Here is a 14,568-nt window from a genome sequence, read left to right as displayed (position 1 = left end):
CTGCTTTTACACACGCACTCACATAAGCTCACCGATTCTCTGCGCGATCAACCTCTCACATGTTTAAGCTGCGGGAGATTTCACTTGTCATGTTTGCATAGTAAGCTAACAATTAATAAGACGATGTCAGAGGAATTGGTGCGCAAATTATCATCACTCACAGATCAGTGCTGTCGCTCTCTATACACAGTTCGCGCGATTGCAAAGTGAAAGCAAAAAAACAAGCGCAAATTCAAACGCGATTTCAATATGTCACATATTGACAGTGGCTCACCGATGCCAATGACATAATTACCCAGCTACATTTCCGAAAGAATGCAAAAGCATTGACATATATTTTTCCTTCCTACAATAGCCCGACGGGCAGGGCAGAGATAGATTTTGGTACCCCGACTGGAAACATCTCTAGCCCCAGGACCTCGGGCTAGCGATTTTGCGAGCCCTGTATCTGATTGAGGAATCACTCATCTTTGGAAAAGAGAGTTTATTACAGAGAAATGTCTCTTTCCAAAATAAAAGCTATACTATACGCTTCTTCTGGGCTATATTCTCAGCAGCATATTAAACATATAAGGAGAATCATGTGCAATAATCCTTTCTGTCATCGTTGTATTTTTACTCAGTTGTATATAGTATTTGTATTCTATTTTTATCTTATTGTATATTTATTTTATTTTATTCTACTGTATATAGTATTTTATTTTATTCTATTCTGTACAGCTGTGTACTGTATTTATTCTTATTGTATTCTAATTTTTGCCTCATAACTTTTGCACTGTCCACTTCCTGCTGTGACAAAACAAATTTCCCACGTGTGGGACTAATAAAGGTTATCTTATCTTATCTTATCTTAACAGCTGTCTAAATGACTCGGCTAAAGTTAGTAGCATGCTTGCTTGTTTTTTTTCTGCTTCCACTTGTCTTTGTACTAGGATGATGTCGGTGTAAATGTGCAGTCATATTCGTTGTGTTCCCACTAGTGCTTTCAGGTTAATCTCGTTGAAATGACCTTAACGCCACAACACGGCAAATCTCCGTTAACGAGCTACCGCCGATCGCCCCGTGCATGGGGCTAGACGGCCAACACGTTAACGAGCTAACTGCGCTAACACACTAGTTCCCACCCATGTAATTGAGCATTGCATGGCACATCCAACATACTGTTTTACTTTAGTCCATGACTCGCTTACCTTCAGGGTCATACGTCACATGAAAACCAAAATAATTCCAAACACCAGATCTGAATGAGGGTGGGGAAGGTCCATGTTGCAAGGAGAGCTTAACTTCTGTCTCGCTAGCTTGCCCTGCGCTCTTCCTTCTGACGATGCTGTCTGTGTTGAGCGCTCAGTGGATCTGCGTTCGACTACTCCGCCTAGGCTGCACTGTCGACCCTAGGCGGAGTAGTCGAACGCAGATTCACTGAGCGCTCAACACAGACAGCATCGTCAGAAGGAAAGTTGATAAAATAAATTACAAATTTTGTATTGTTCGATACATATGCGTACCGAACCGAAAGCACTGTATCGAACGGTTCAATATCGATACGAATATCGTTGCATATATATATAGTTAATTAGTTAGTTATGGCTATGGATTGAAAACACCCCCCACACCCTACCCCACCCCTAACGGCTGCACCTCCCGAAGAATTTTGTCTGGGCTCTTATCTCCCTTTTTTATTTCAAACAATCAACAGAAAATTTCACAGACATAGTTTTATGTAAGGTTTTTAAGGCTGTGGTGTTAATTTTTAAGTAACATGAGCCCAGCCGCAGCAGCAATGCTAGGCTAACACTAACTAGCTAGCAAGATTATAAACCTGATGCTAAACTAAGAGAAGCCACAAAATCAGTTTGAATAAGAGTAAACATTTACTCACCAAGTCAGTGTATCAGCTAAAGATCCACAGCAATGACAACAATAATATCCTGAGCTGAGCTTTTCCAGGTTTGCTCAACATGTTCCATAACAAACGCTGGCACCATGAACATGCGGACTGATCCGCGAGGGAGGAGGACGGTAGTGACGTGGCATTTTCAAAACACATCTTTCATCCTTCCGCACTGAGAAGCAAAACTTCCATCATACTTAGTTTTTCTAAGTTAAGACAACTCAAATAAATTGAGTTTATCACCGTTTTTTGCATCAAAAGTACTGGTAACTTATTTAAATCGAGTTCTAATAACAAATTGATAAAAACTGAGTTCAGCCTATTTAATATTTTTAATTAAACACAATATTACATTTTACAGTGTAGGTACTCAAGTTTTTCACCTTAAAGGATCACATGTGAAGGCTATAGAATCATTAGCTCACGCTGGGCGCCGAACTAGCCTATTCTATTAACAATGGGTATTACAGGGCACTGGTTTAGCTCAGTGGGATGACCAGGTGACCATATGCCGCATTGGTTTATGGTCGGCTGGCCTGGGTTTGAATCGACTCGCGGCCTTTTGCTGCATGTCTTCCCCCTGGTTTCCTGTCAGTCTCTACTGTCCCTATCAAATAAAGCTGAAAAGGCCAAGTTAAAAAAACAAAAACAAAGGGTGTTAAATCTACTGGGTAAATGAAGTTCTGATTATGGTATGGTATGTCACCTCTCTGCACTCAAAAAAATGAAACGTTGACTTTAATTAAAATTATTTTGTCAACAGGTTCCACGAAATTGAATTATGTTAGTTTAAAGCAAAAATCTTTAGTTCATCTAATTTAAAAAAACTACTTAAGATTAACAAGACATATTTAAGACTAACTAAATCAAGTTATGTTGTATGAACATAGATGATATATTTTCAGGTTAGATAGTTTAGATTAGTTACTTCAACACATTTCTTATTTGTGGCAGTAAAATGTTAAATTTAAGTTAGATTAATTCAAATATTATATTTTCAGCCACCTTGTGCTTTATTAATTAGTTTTACATAAATCTATTTTGTCAACAGGTTCCACACAAATGAATTAAGTACATCCAACTTATTTTTTTAAATTTATTTTATTGCCAACACATTCAGTGAGCATTTGTGTAAACCCAGTCCAAAATAAAACACAACAGCTCATTAGGGTTAGTAATTAACAGTATGTAGACAGATGCAACATCAAGACTTTAAATTAAATGTCTGTATCTACCAGAAATAGAAGAAAAAAAACCGCATTGAAGATCACATAACACATTGATAAGATGACACTTGAGTTATGCACATGTGATGCTAGTAAGGTCTGTGAGTGTTTTTTTCTTTTAGTGTCTAAAATGGATAGCAAAGTTGCTATTTGCAATGATTGCTTAGGGTCAGTCCAGTAACACAATGCCAATGAAGTGCTTTCCTTTAACAATGCAAAGTGAAGTGTCCACCTCAACAGCCACAATTTAAAAAAAAAAAAAAAAAAGTAACAACAACAACAATAATAATAATAATAATAATAATAATAATAATAATAATAATAATAAATAGTCCACTGATATTAGCAATCAAAGAAAATTACATCACCATCCCAAATAAAACTTTAACAAAACATGCCAACATTATGGTCTAACAATAAAACAGCTTGTCAGCGTTCAGTTTTTTTGCAACAGCACAGCAGTAACCATTTAACACTCGCCACTGTCAACATTTATTTTACCAGTGTTTGGGCAAAAAACTTCAGATGGAAACATTTTAACATGGAAACAATTGTTCGTCTTTAAAAGTCCACAAAATATACATTCATCCTGCATTCCCAACTTGGATGATCTGATATCCTCGTGTTGGTGTTGTTCCCAGACCATCATGAAAATGTTGTTCCAGGTTCAACATTGCAAGTGACCAATCACATTGTTGTGACGTTATTCTATTCCAAGCCATTCGTGCATTTATGAAATTCCAATGTTGCAAGGACAATATCAATTCTGCTTACTGTTTATTAAAGGGTTACGGTTAGGGTTAGGGTCAGTTGATCGGCGGACAGAGGCGGACAGCTTAAGTACAGTTTTTTGTTTTACGCCGGTTTTTCCCGAAGTCGCAAAAGTATGACGTCACAACATTCTGATTGGTCACTTGCAATGTTGATCCTGGAACAACATTTAGTATGATGATCTGGGAACAACACCAACACGAGGATATCAGATCAACCTCCTAACTTACCCTTAATTTTAGTATGTATTGCAATTACCTTTACAATGCACACAATGTAACACAAACTGAATATGAACATATTTCCACCTCATAACAATATGCCTTGAACGCTAATATACACACCACCCTTCAACATTTCTGGTGCAGTATCATCTCTCAATTAAATCCTTTAAATCTCAATACTTTTGATTGTCTCTTAGCTTTCAGTCTTGAGGTTAACTGAGATTCAGTGCATATATCCCACCCATTAAGAGTGCACATGCAGAGGCCAGGTCTTCCAGGTCATGCAGGACACACTAGATGGTTATACCCACTGTAGGGTAATTTCCAATAAACCAAGTTCAAAAAAGAAGAGTCTATGGCTGACGCGTGTTCCTGGTTTCCAAAAGAAATGCTTCCAGTTGCATTATGATTTGAAGACTGTTTATTTATTACAAACAGAAGATGTAACAATGAACTCCTTCCTAAAAAGCATGAAAGTTCCAAAAAATAGCAGTTATCCAGAACTAGCTGTGCACACGGTCAGAAAACCGTGAGACTCCTAACCTCTCTGTCCATGCTCCTCCCCTTCCCTCTCACACAGGGTTTCATGCTACTATTGCACTTACATAATTAAAGTGAGAGGTTAGGAGTCTCACGGTTTTCTGACCGTGTGCACAGCTAGTTCTGGATAACTGCTATTTTTTGGAACTTTCATGCTTTTAGGTTCCAATCCCAAAACAGTGACTTAAAATTACTTTATGTAAACACATATATTTTCACATTTATTAATCCTGAAAAGATGACTTATGTAATGAATCTATGAATTATAAAACAAACATGAACTCAATCGTAAATAAAAATATAAAGCAGACGTCTGGCGCTTACACCCACATCGGCTGGAGGAGTGCTGGCATCAGCTCTTTCGATGGTAAAGATAGCAAGGGTAATTTGTTCCAGCTCCCTCTGAACAGCTGTAGCTTAGACACAAAAACATAGAAAAATGGCATCCAGTTTTAAAAAAAGAAAGAAAAAGGGCCAAAGCTACCCTTTAATGACGTAAACACAATATTAGGAACATGCACCCCAGTGCGCCACTATTTTAGACTACAGATTCAACGATAAATATAAATAGTTTGGGTATACAAGAAGATTTCCCAAAACATTTAAACAGGTTCCATGCAAATTACAACAACAACAACATTACAACATGCAACAACATTAGTTATTCAAAATTTGGTTTAATACAGATAAAAAACTAAACTAAAATTACCAACCAATTATTCTTTGAAGAGGATGCTTGGGTCTTCATTCAGGTAAAAAGGTAGTGCCCTGAGGACACACTCCCTCCCCTTTTCAATGGTTTCCTTCTGTAGAGAGTGGCAGAGATACAGGAAGAGAAACAGATATACTTTAGGATGACAGAAACTCACATTATACGCAAAATGAATGACATATCCACTGCACAGATAGACATGTACACAAGACCAACTAATCATCACATGGACATGAATAGTTAACCTGTTGGGCAGGGTTTCCACCACATTAGATATGTCCATAATGGAGGTAAAGACAAACTAATACATCATCTTTTTTGCATTCAAAACATAACATAAAAACATTCACTTCTGGTTTAACCTAAATCAAGGGATCAGATTTTACATATGTTTAGGTAATTTAAATTTTCCAACGTTTTGAGTACCAAACTTTGTCTTGCTTAATATAAATGTAAGTGCACTGTGCAGCTACCATACACTAGCTGTTTAAATTTGAAAATGATCTTATTAGCCATAATATTTTGCTACCAACAGAATAACGCACCTGTGTGGCTGGGGCCAAAGTTTGTCTAATTTTCTTCCCTGCAACGCCTCCTTTTTTCTTGAAGACTTTTATGAGCTGGTCAGTGTATTGGTCAAGTTGTGTAAAAAGCCTTGGAACATGTGCAGCAGTAGTAATCCTCACATATTCTGCTTCCACCTGAAAATATGTCAACAAACACAACATACTGTACTGTAAATATACATACTATATGTACACATATACAAACTAAAACTAATGTAGTAAGACCTCATTAAAGCTATAATTTTAACACAAACATTTACACAAAATGCTAATGGAGCCATTACAGCTTTTATTGTTATTTATCAAGTTCCAAAAAATATTGATCACAGCTGATCTGAAAAGAATTTCATGCCTCAGGCCCTTGAACTGCAACCTTTACCATGGTTCAGATGTGGAGAAGAAATAACAGGGGCATGGGATGGGTCACAAAAGAAAACTTAACTTATAAAACAGTTTTGTTTTTAAAAGTATAACAGTTCACATACCACATACAAGCTCAGCAATACCACATACACCACATCAGTATAGGAGGGAGCAGGTAAAGGCAGGATCTGAGATTTATAAAGAAAAAAAATAATTAATTCCTTAATTTCAAGAAGCAAATTATTGTTTGAATTACAACTAAATAAAATACTACTCAGAAGAAAAGCAAGAGATTGACACTGCCATGTGCTAACTTTCTATAGAAGCAATTATCACCAGGTCTGTCGACCTCCATTGTCTGTCCACTCATATGTCTTGAATAATTTTATTAAAAAAATTAAGTGTGTACTTTCACAAACTGTAATTTATAACTACATTGATATGTATAACTCCGCTAGGAAACATGCTGTATTTACAGACCATTTTTACATAATACAGATTACTGATAGAGCAGAACAATGGTGTCACAGTGGCTTTCGCCCTTGACTTTTTGGATTTTAAATGTCACTTTATGCTATCCTTGCTATCCTTGCTATCCTATTCGATATTTCCGACTCTCGGATTACAGAAAAGGAATCCCAAGAAAGCAAATGGAAAAATAACCCCTTGAAAGAATAACCCCATGAACCCCTGTAGCTAATCCCTTAATAAAACAAAAAACAATAAAAATGTTTCTTACACAGTCCACAAAATAAGCATGTCCAGGACCCAGTAAAACTAATGTAAAACAAGCGCACGCAAACGATATAACATGTCTTGTAAGACAAACGCAAAATATAACCATGCTGGACATATAGATACTACACAACATAGTCAAAGAAAAAAGTGGTCTTACCTCTCAAAGAAACAGCAGCTTGGCGCCAAAACAGCCTTTTTCAGTTAAATTTGAAGTCTTGCGCATGAGCAGGCACAAGCCGTGAAACCTTCTTGTTCTGTGCGGTTTCATTACAACTGTTTTTGCATTACTGTCACCTTGTGGATATACAAGGTATATCGATCCTAATTGACTTAACTTAAATGTTATGCGATCAAGTAACACATTAGTATTATGTACGTTGAATAATAGACACAATTACGTAGACTTGATTAGAAAAACATATGTTAACTTAACAAAAACATATATTTTAAGTAAAATGAAAATAAATAATTAATATACACTGAACAATCCACCTCATTCATTTTTTTTGAGTGTGTGACATTACTAAGGGCTCTCTGTGGAAAGCCTTCTTGTCACAGGTGACAAAGAAAGCCAAAAACATGATAGATCTGGGCAGTGTGGTACAGCATCATTGGTTGGCCGAGTCTGTTGGCACTTTAAGTATGGTCAGGAAGCTGTGCATAAACTTTAGGAACCCCCAAATGAATCCAGCACAGGATACACTTCTGATATTAAATTTTATTTGTTGAGTCAAATGTGTTATGTTTTCTCTTGTTGACAGATAATAGCATCTCAGCAAATAAGATGATTTGTGTTCACTTAGCCAGATTGTCTTTTAATTATAATCTGTTCTCATAGTCATTATCTTAGGAACTGGAGAAATGGGGAGGTGTAAACAGCTCTGACAGTCTTTTTATATTATGATGTTATGACTGAGTTTCTTTGTAGTCTATTACCAAATACTTACAAAGTAAGTAGCCAGTGAGCAGTTGTTGGTGGATGAGCAAAACATAGCAAAAACTGAATAAGTAACGGCCAAGTATGGTTCTGTTAAAATATGAAATAATTTCTTTTTTTTGTTCCAATTTTTATCAAAGTGCGCCAAAATCTGTCATGGCTTATTTATTTTCACCCACCTGCTGTTTCACATCTGTTCCCTTCATTATGTTTGACCTTCATGAATTGAAACATTGTTCCTGGATTTTATTATTTCCATAAAACGAGCTGTTTCCCCTGTTGGGTCACAATGGCTTTTGTTTAGCTAAATGTCCTGCCCTCATAAACATTCCCTTCTGGCATAGCAGCACTTGTGGGCACACAGACGCCAGATAATATAACTGAAGGATGTTATTTTGTTTTCGTTAGCCTTCCTTCATGTTTAGATAAGTGTGCAATCATTCACGCAGTAATAATGATCTACTCCAAGAACATTCCACAGTAATAAAGTGGCTGAAGGGTAGAAATATAATATTATGGGCTTTTATAATCTCTGACTGCCTTATCGATGAGACGGGCTTGTGTGTTTTCTGGCCCACGTCGGCCAGTCCTGGCAATCGCTGTGCAAACAGGAACATACTTTAGTTGTATTTGTACAGGGTGTTGGTAGCTGATGGTTGCTAGGGGCAAAATGAGTGCTGGTGTCCTGCTGTCCTCGAAAGGGGTGGCTTTTCTTTCATGATTAAGATTCATCTAAAGAAATAAAACCTGGTAAAGCACAGAGCATACATGCACAGGGACAGCTGTTGTTGTGGTAAGGAAATATTCTTCTGATGTGATGCATCATTAGTTATAGGTGCAGCTGCATCCTACTCTCTAGTCAGTAGTATTTATACTGTAAGAACACCAAATGGCTGCTGCTCTGCTGCCGTCTGGCTCAGCCTGTAGCCGCCACTTTTGTTCTTTGTGGAGGGAGAAGGCCCGGCCCATCACCCCCCGTAGACAGAGTTGCAGTGTTTGTCTCTAACCAGTGGCAGGCACGAAGCAGCCTGAAGTGGATCTATTGCCTGCCAGCCACACAAGAAAAGTTGTTATTCAGTCCTCACAAGCAGCAAGATCCAGGGCACAACTGCTTTTCTTGTGGCCTTTTGTTGCTCGCCAAACCTTCTGTCAGTGTTATGCACTTTGAGACGCTAATGTGAAGTCTGAGATGTAGCCAAAACAGACCATCGAGGTCAGGTGAAATCTATCAGATTAATTCTAGTTTAGTCTTTCGAAAGAATGTGTCAGTCAGTATTAGTCATAATAATGTTTAGCAGTAGGAATTCAAACATTCCAGCTCCCTACCAAGTACAAATACCAGTCACCAGTCACCCGTAACAAGCACTTCTTGGTGCTGTGTAGCTGCACAGTACCAGTTCCACATTCAAACCAGAAACCTTCTTACTGTGAGGCAGCAGTACCACTCATGCCACCATCATGCAACCACATTTTTAGGTAAAATGTGAAACTAAAAGTTGATTTCTTGGAACAGAGCTATGAGTGGTTTACAGAAATGTGATCCCAGATACTGAATAACAGCTGCACTAGAAACAAAGCAATGGTTTCATTCTAACCCACTGCTGACAATGGTAGATGTCCTGTCTTAGACGTCAGATGCAGAATAGATGGAAATTCAAAATGTCATGTGATGCTCAATGACGTGCACCCAGTTGGTTCTCGGGTGAGCTTGTTCGAAGTGGACTAAATCTGGTTTAGCTTCACATATTTAGAAACCACTGAGTGGGTTTTGCTTTTTTTTCTTTGACCTATTTCACTTTGAAGGCCAAACAGTCAGATCTTTGGTTCTGTGTATTCTGTGTGGATAACACTGTACCTACCAGGACTGTACGGTGTTTCTCCAACAACAAACCTTGGATTACCCCAGAAATTAAAACCGTCCTCAAGCAGAAGAGGAGGGCCTTCAAATCCAGAGACAAAGAGGAGTTGAAAAGGGTGCAGAGAGAGCTGAGGGGACTGATAAGGAATGGGAAGGAGAGCTACAGGCAGAAGATGGAGAACCAGCTTCAACAAAACAACGTTGGTGAAGTCTGGAGAGGCCTCAGAACCATCTCGGGCCACAAACAGCAGAACTCTCTGCCTGGGAGGGATGTGAGGTGGGCAAATGAACTGAATCATTTCTTCAACAGATTTGACTCAGCCATGAGGCAGTCTGCAACATCGGCTGCAGACTCACCCACCCCCACTGCTGCTGTTCCACCTCAGACACTTCACACCTCCTCTATTCACCCTGCTCACTCCCCCCCACCCCCAACAACAGCATCCAATACACACTCAACACAAGGCTCCAGCCTGTCTCTCTCAACCACCCAGGTTAGGAGGGAACTGAGGAGGATTAATGGCAAGAAGGCAGCGGGTCCAGATGGCATCAGCTCGAGGGTCGTCAGGTCCTGCGCGGACCAACTGTGTGGGGTGATGGAGCACCTCTTCAACCTGAGCCTGAGGTTGGGAAGAGTCCCACAGCTCTGGAAAACCTCCTGTGTTGTACCAGTGCCAAAGACTTCACGCCCCAAGGACCTCAACAGCTACAGGCCGGTGGCTCTGACATCCCACCTGATGAAGACCCTGGAGCGGTTGGTCCTGGCTCAGCTTCGGCGCCTAATAAGCTCATCACTGGACCCACTTCAGTTTGCCTACCAGCCTGGCATTGGAGCGGATGATGCCGTCATTCTACGTAGCACTCATAATTCTTATTTTCATGTATATATCTCATGTATATCTCATGCACATATCTTTCTTTCTACATAGCACTTTAATTCTTATTGTCTGCACTGAAGCACCGCAGCAATTTCCTAATGTTGTAAACCTCAACATCTGGCAATAAACCCATTCTGATTCTGATTCTGATTCTGATTCACCTCCTACATCGTTCCCTCGCTCACCTGGAGACCGCTGGAAGCACTGTGAGAATCATGTTCTTTGATTTCTCCAGTGCCTTCAACACCATTCTTCCCTCGGTTCTAAAGGACAAGCTGGTGAACTCTGGAGTGGACCATCACCTCACTACCTGGATCCTGGACTACCTCACCGACCGACCACAGTATGTGAGGACTCAGGGCTGTGTGTCGGACAGGGTCGTCTGCAGTACGGGGGCCCCACAGGGAACGGTTCTGGCTCCGTTCCTCTTCACCATCTACACTGCAGACTTCTCCCACAATTCCACCCAGTGCTTCCTGCAGAAGTTCTCTGATGACTCTGCAATAGTCGGCCTCATCACTGATGGGGACGACAAGGAGTACAGAGGTCTGACCCAAGACTTTGTGGACTGGTGCCAGCTGAACTACCTCCAGATCAACGCCAGTAAAACCAAGGAACTGGTGGTAGACTTCCGCAGGCACAAGCATTCTCCACTGCAACCACTGAACATCCAAGGTATGGACATTGAGGCTGTGGACAGCTACAGGTACCTTGGTGTTCATCTGAACAATAGACTGGACTGGACTCATAACTCAGACGCCCTCTACAGGAAAGGGCAGAGCAGGCTGTACCTGCTGCGGAGACTCAGGTCGTTTGGAGTGGAGGGCCCACTCCTGAAGAAATTCTATGACTCTGTTGTGGCTTCTGCTATCTTTTATGGCGTGGTCTGCTGGGGCGGCAGCATCTCTGCTGGGGACAGGAAGAGACTGAACAGGGTGATCCGAAGGGCCAGCTCTGTTCTAGGATGCCCTCTGGACCCAGTGGAGGTGGTGAGTGACAGGAGAACGGCGGCTAAGCTGTCATCCCTGATGGACAACATCTCCCACCCCATGCAGCAGACTGTGACAGCACTGAGCAGCTCCTTCAGTGGGAGACTGCGGCACCCACGGTGTGGGACGGAGAGATTTCGCAGGTCTTTCCTCCCCACTGCTGTCAGACTCCATAATAAAGACTTTAACTGATCAAGCACACACATCCATACATATGCAATAATACTAAGTGCAATAATCCTTTCTGTCATCGTTGTATTTTTACTCAGTTGTATATAGTATTTGTATTTGTATTCTATTTTTATCTTATTGTATATTTATTTTATTTTATTCTACTGTATATAGTATTTTATTTTATTCTATTCTGTACAGTTGTGTACTGTATTTATTCTTATTGTATTCTAATTTTTGCCTCATAACTTTTGCACTGTCCACTTCCTGCTGTGACAAAACAAATTTCCCACGTGTGGGACTAATAAAGGTTATCTTATCTTATCTTATCTTATCCCTCTTTTTCCCATTTACTTTACACATAATGATCAATTTATGTAGTGAAATGTGGGCAAAAGTTTGTAGTTCAGCTTTTATTCAGATACTCAGTGAGTTTAAAATCAGCAGGTTTTTGCAGCAGAAAGCTGTTCAATGTGGTGACGATTTAGGGCGAGCCCACCATCCCAGCACGTGTGGCCTAAATGGCCTGGTCACAAGATTTTCTGCAATTTAAAGTTTTTTTCCCAGAGGACCTCTGGATTTCTCCCAGGATTATAGACGTGCGTGATTGTGACCTGTGTTAGTGTTTTCCCAGGACTCTGTGTTATTTTGTCAGCAGGTTGCAAAGTGAAGCTCCCTGTGAAAAACTTTATTTACACGAGAGATAACCATATTTTGTACATACACCAGTGCATCTCGTGCTGTTTTGTTCCTGTCATGTGAAGCCAAGTAGAGAAATGGTTGTTACTTCATGTTGCCTTTGATAGTGGGTCAATGAAGGGTGGCCATGGTGTTTGGACTGGTAAATTTTACACCGTCAACCACTTCCTTTACTCAGATATTGGCAGTATATTCTTACCTACAGCAGATGAGCAGAACAATGTTTTGTGACCTGTGACACTCAAGAACCAGTTTCCCTTTGTGAATTGTGAAGTTAGACTACCAGGAGATTCAAACCAGGAACCTTCTTGAGGTGACAGTGTCAATCAACATGAATCCATAAATCTTCTTTTACCAACCAGGTTTATTGTGGGGCAAACATGTGACAAATTTTTTGTGTGTACATCCCTGGTTACTCACGAGAACATGTTTGTATCCCTGGGGCTTTACAAACACACTGGGGACATTTTCTTCCTTGCCAAACATTTATAAAAGTATAGCTTGTGCTGTTTGCTAATCTGCATTGTTTACATGTATGTTTACTTGCTAGCGGTGTTTTTCTGGTTCTTTGAGCACTCAAAACGCTTTAAATAACAAGTCTTATTCATACACACATTCACACAGACTTACACGATGAATGAATTGGGAGCAATCAGAGTTTAGCATCTTGGCCAAGGATGCATGGCCTGCAGATTTTAGCAGCCAGGGATTAATACAGCACACGTCCATTTGATGCTGTGTTTGTTTACAATGTGTCTAAAGTGTAAGCTAAGCCTGAACCTCACTTAAGTGCTGATATGTTGAATGTAAATAGGATAATGTGTATTTTGTGACTTATTTTAGCAAATGTGGCTTCTGTCATGTTTTTTTTTTCCTTTGTGGAGGAAACTTTTGGGGGGTATTTTTTGTGTTTGTACAACTTTTGCTAAATAATTGTTTAAATTAACTAGTTAACAAGTTACCATGAAGCCATTGCTTCATGCTCCAACCTCTCCACGTCTGGGCTGGAGTCTGTCCCAGCTGTCAGTTAACATATCAAAATCATCAGGAGTTAACCTATGGGAGTGGGTTATTAAATAATACAGGGGTTAGCCCATAGTCTCTAATCTGTGTCAGCTATGGACTTTGTGTTTAACCGTGGTCTCGCATAGAGTCAGTGATCACAAAGTCGTACTGGGTCTGCCTCGTTCAGCACGCGGCCTAAGTGGTGGTTTAAAGTGGTGCTGTAGTGCATGGGGGGATTCAAGCCCTAAGCCCAAGCTTACTATCACAATGCCCCATTATAGCATGTGGATTAAGGCTGTTATTAAACACAAACCTCATTTCCCCATATGAGGCAAAACCAAATAGCCTGGATACAATTCCAGTATTGTACCCCTCTCTGCCGTTTTCTGAGATAGAGCTATTCTTGCCTACCTTGAGGGTATAGTGAGAAATATTCTAATTGATCTGATGTGTATTTACTGGGTAGAATCTTATTATCCATTTTCGATCATGTGAATACTTCTGTGGTTGATTTAGGTAGTTAGCTGTGTGTGCTGTAAACCATGATTTGCTTCATGGCATACATAAATCGAAACCTTACTTATTTCAGTTTGTTGAGTTAAAGAAGACACTTGAAGCCGTCAATTTGGATAAAATAATTTTTTTTTTTAGCTTATATAGACCAGAAAATAAATTCATTAACAAAAAGGAACCCCCCAAAAATCCGTTGGGCTCTATATGACTTCTCTCACTTTGTGTGTGTGTATTAATATCTTTGTGGGTACCAGAAATTGGAAGTTTACTATACTAGACCAACAGCCCTTATGGGGACCAAAATCCCAGTTCCCAGTTTGAAGGCATTTTTGATACTCAAAATGCAGTTTTAGTTACAGTTAGGGTTATAATTAGGTTAGGGATAGGCAGTGTTGGGACTAACGCGTTATTAAGTAACGCGTTACAGTAACTACGTTATTATTGTGGTAACGAGCACGGTAACTAGTTATTATGCCAAAATCAGGAA

The 14,568-nt window shown here is 39.8% G+C and overlaps 1 protein-coding gene and 1 long non-coding RNA gene across 3 annotated transcripts in view; one reads left to right on the top strand and one right to left on the bottom strand.

Moving 5' to 3' along the window:
• cdk19 (cyclin dependent kinase 19) overlaps nucleotides 1-14,568 on the top strand; it is a 73,234-nt gene that overhangs the window by 23,998 nt on the left and 34,668 nt on the right. The gene's annotated exons all lie outside the window — the stretch shown is intronic.
• Nucleotides 4,817-7,269, bottom strand: LOC146558631 (uncharacterized). Of its 2 annotated transcripts, none has more exons than XR_014888610.1 (5): nucleotides 7,189-7,269; nucleotides 6,416-6,481; nucleotides 5,910-6,065; nucleotides 5,366-5,458; nucleotides 4,817-5,068 (listed from the first exon to the last, which is right to left on the bottom strand). It is a non-coding gene; the product is annotated as an uncharacterized LOC146558631 (long non-coding RNA). The 2 variants fall into 2 exon arrangements; XR_014888611.1 differs by lacking the exon at nucleotides 7,189-7,269 and adding an exon at nucleotides 7,033-7,182.

Source organism: Mchenga conophoros, linkage group LG15 (genome assembly GCF_057382185.1).
Source record: "Mchenga conophoros isolate Kocher_MC1m ecotype Shallow Benthic linkage group LG15, M_conophoros_male_GT1.1, whole genome shotgun sequence".
In the NCBI taxonomy this organism is placed as follows: domain Eukaryota; kingdom Metazoa; phylum Chordata; class Actinopteri; order Cichliformes; family Cichlidae; genus Mchenga; species Mchenga conophoros.
This window is presented reverse-complemented; position numbering and strand designations above follow the sequence as displayed.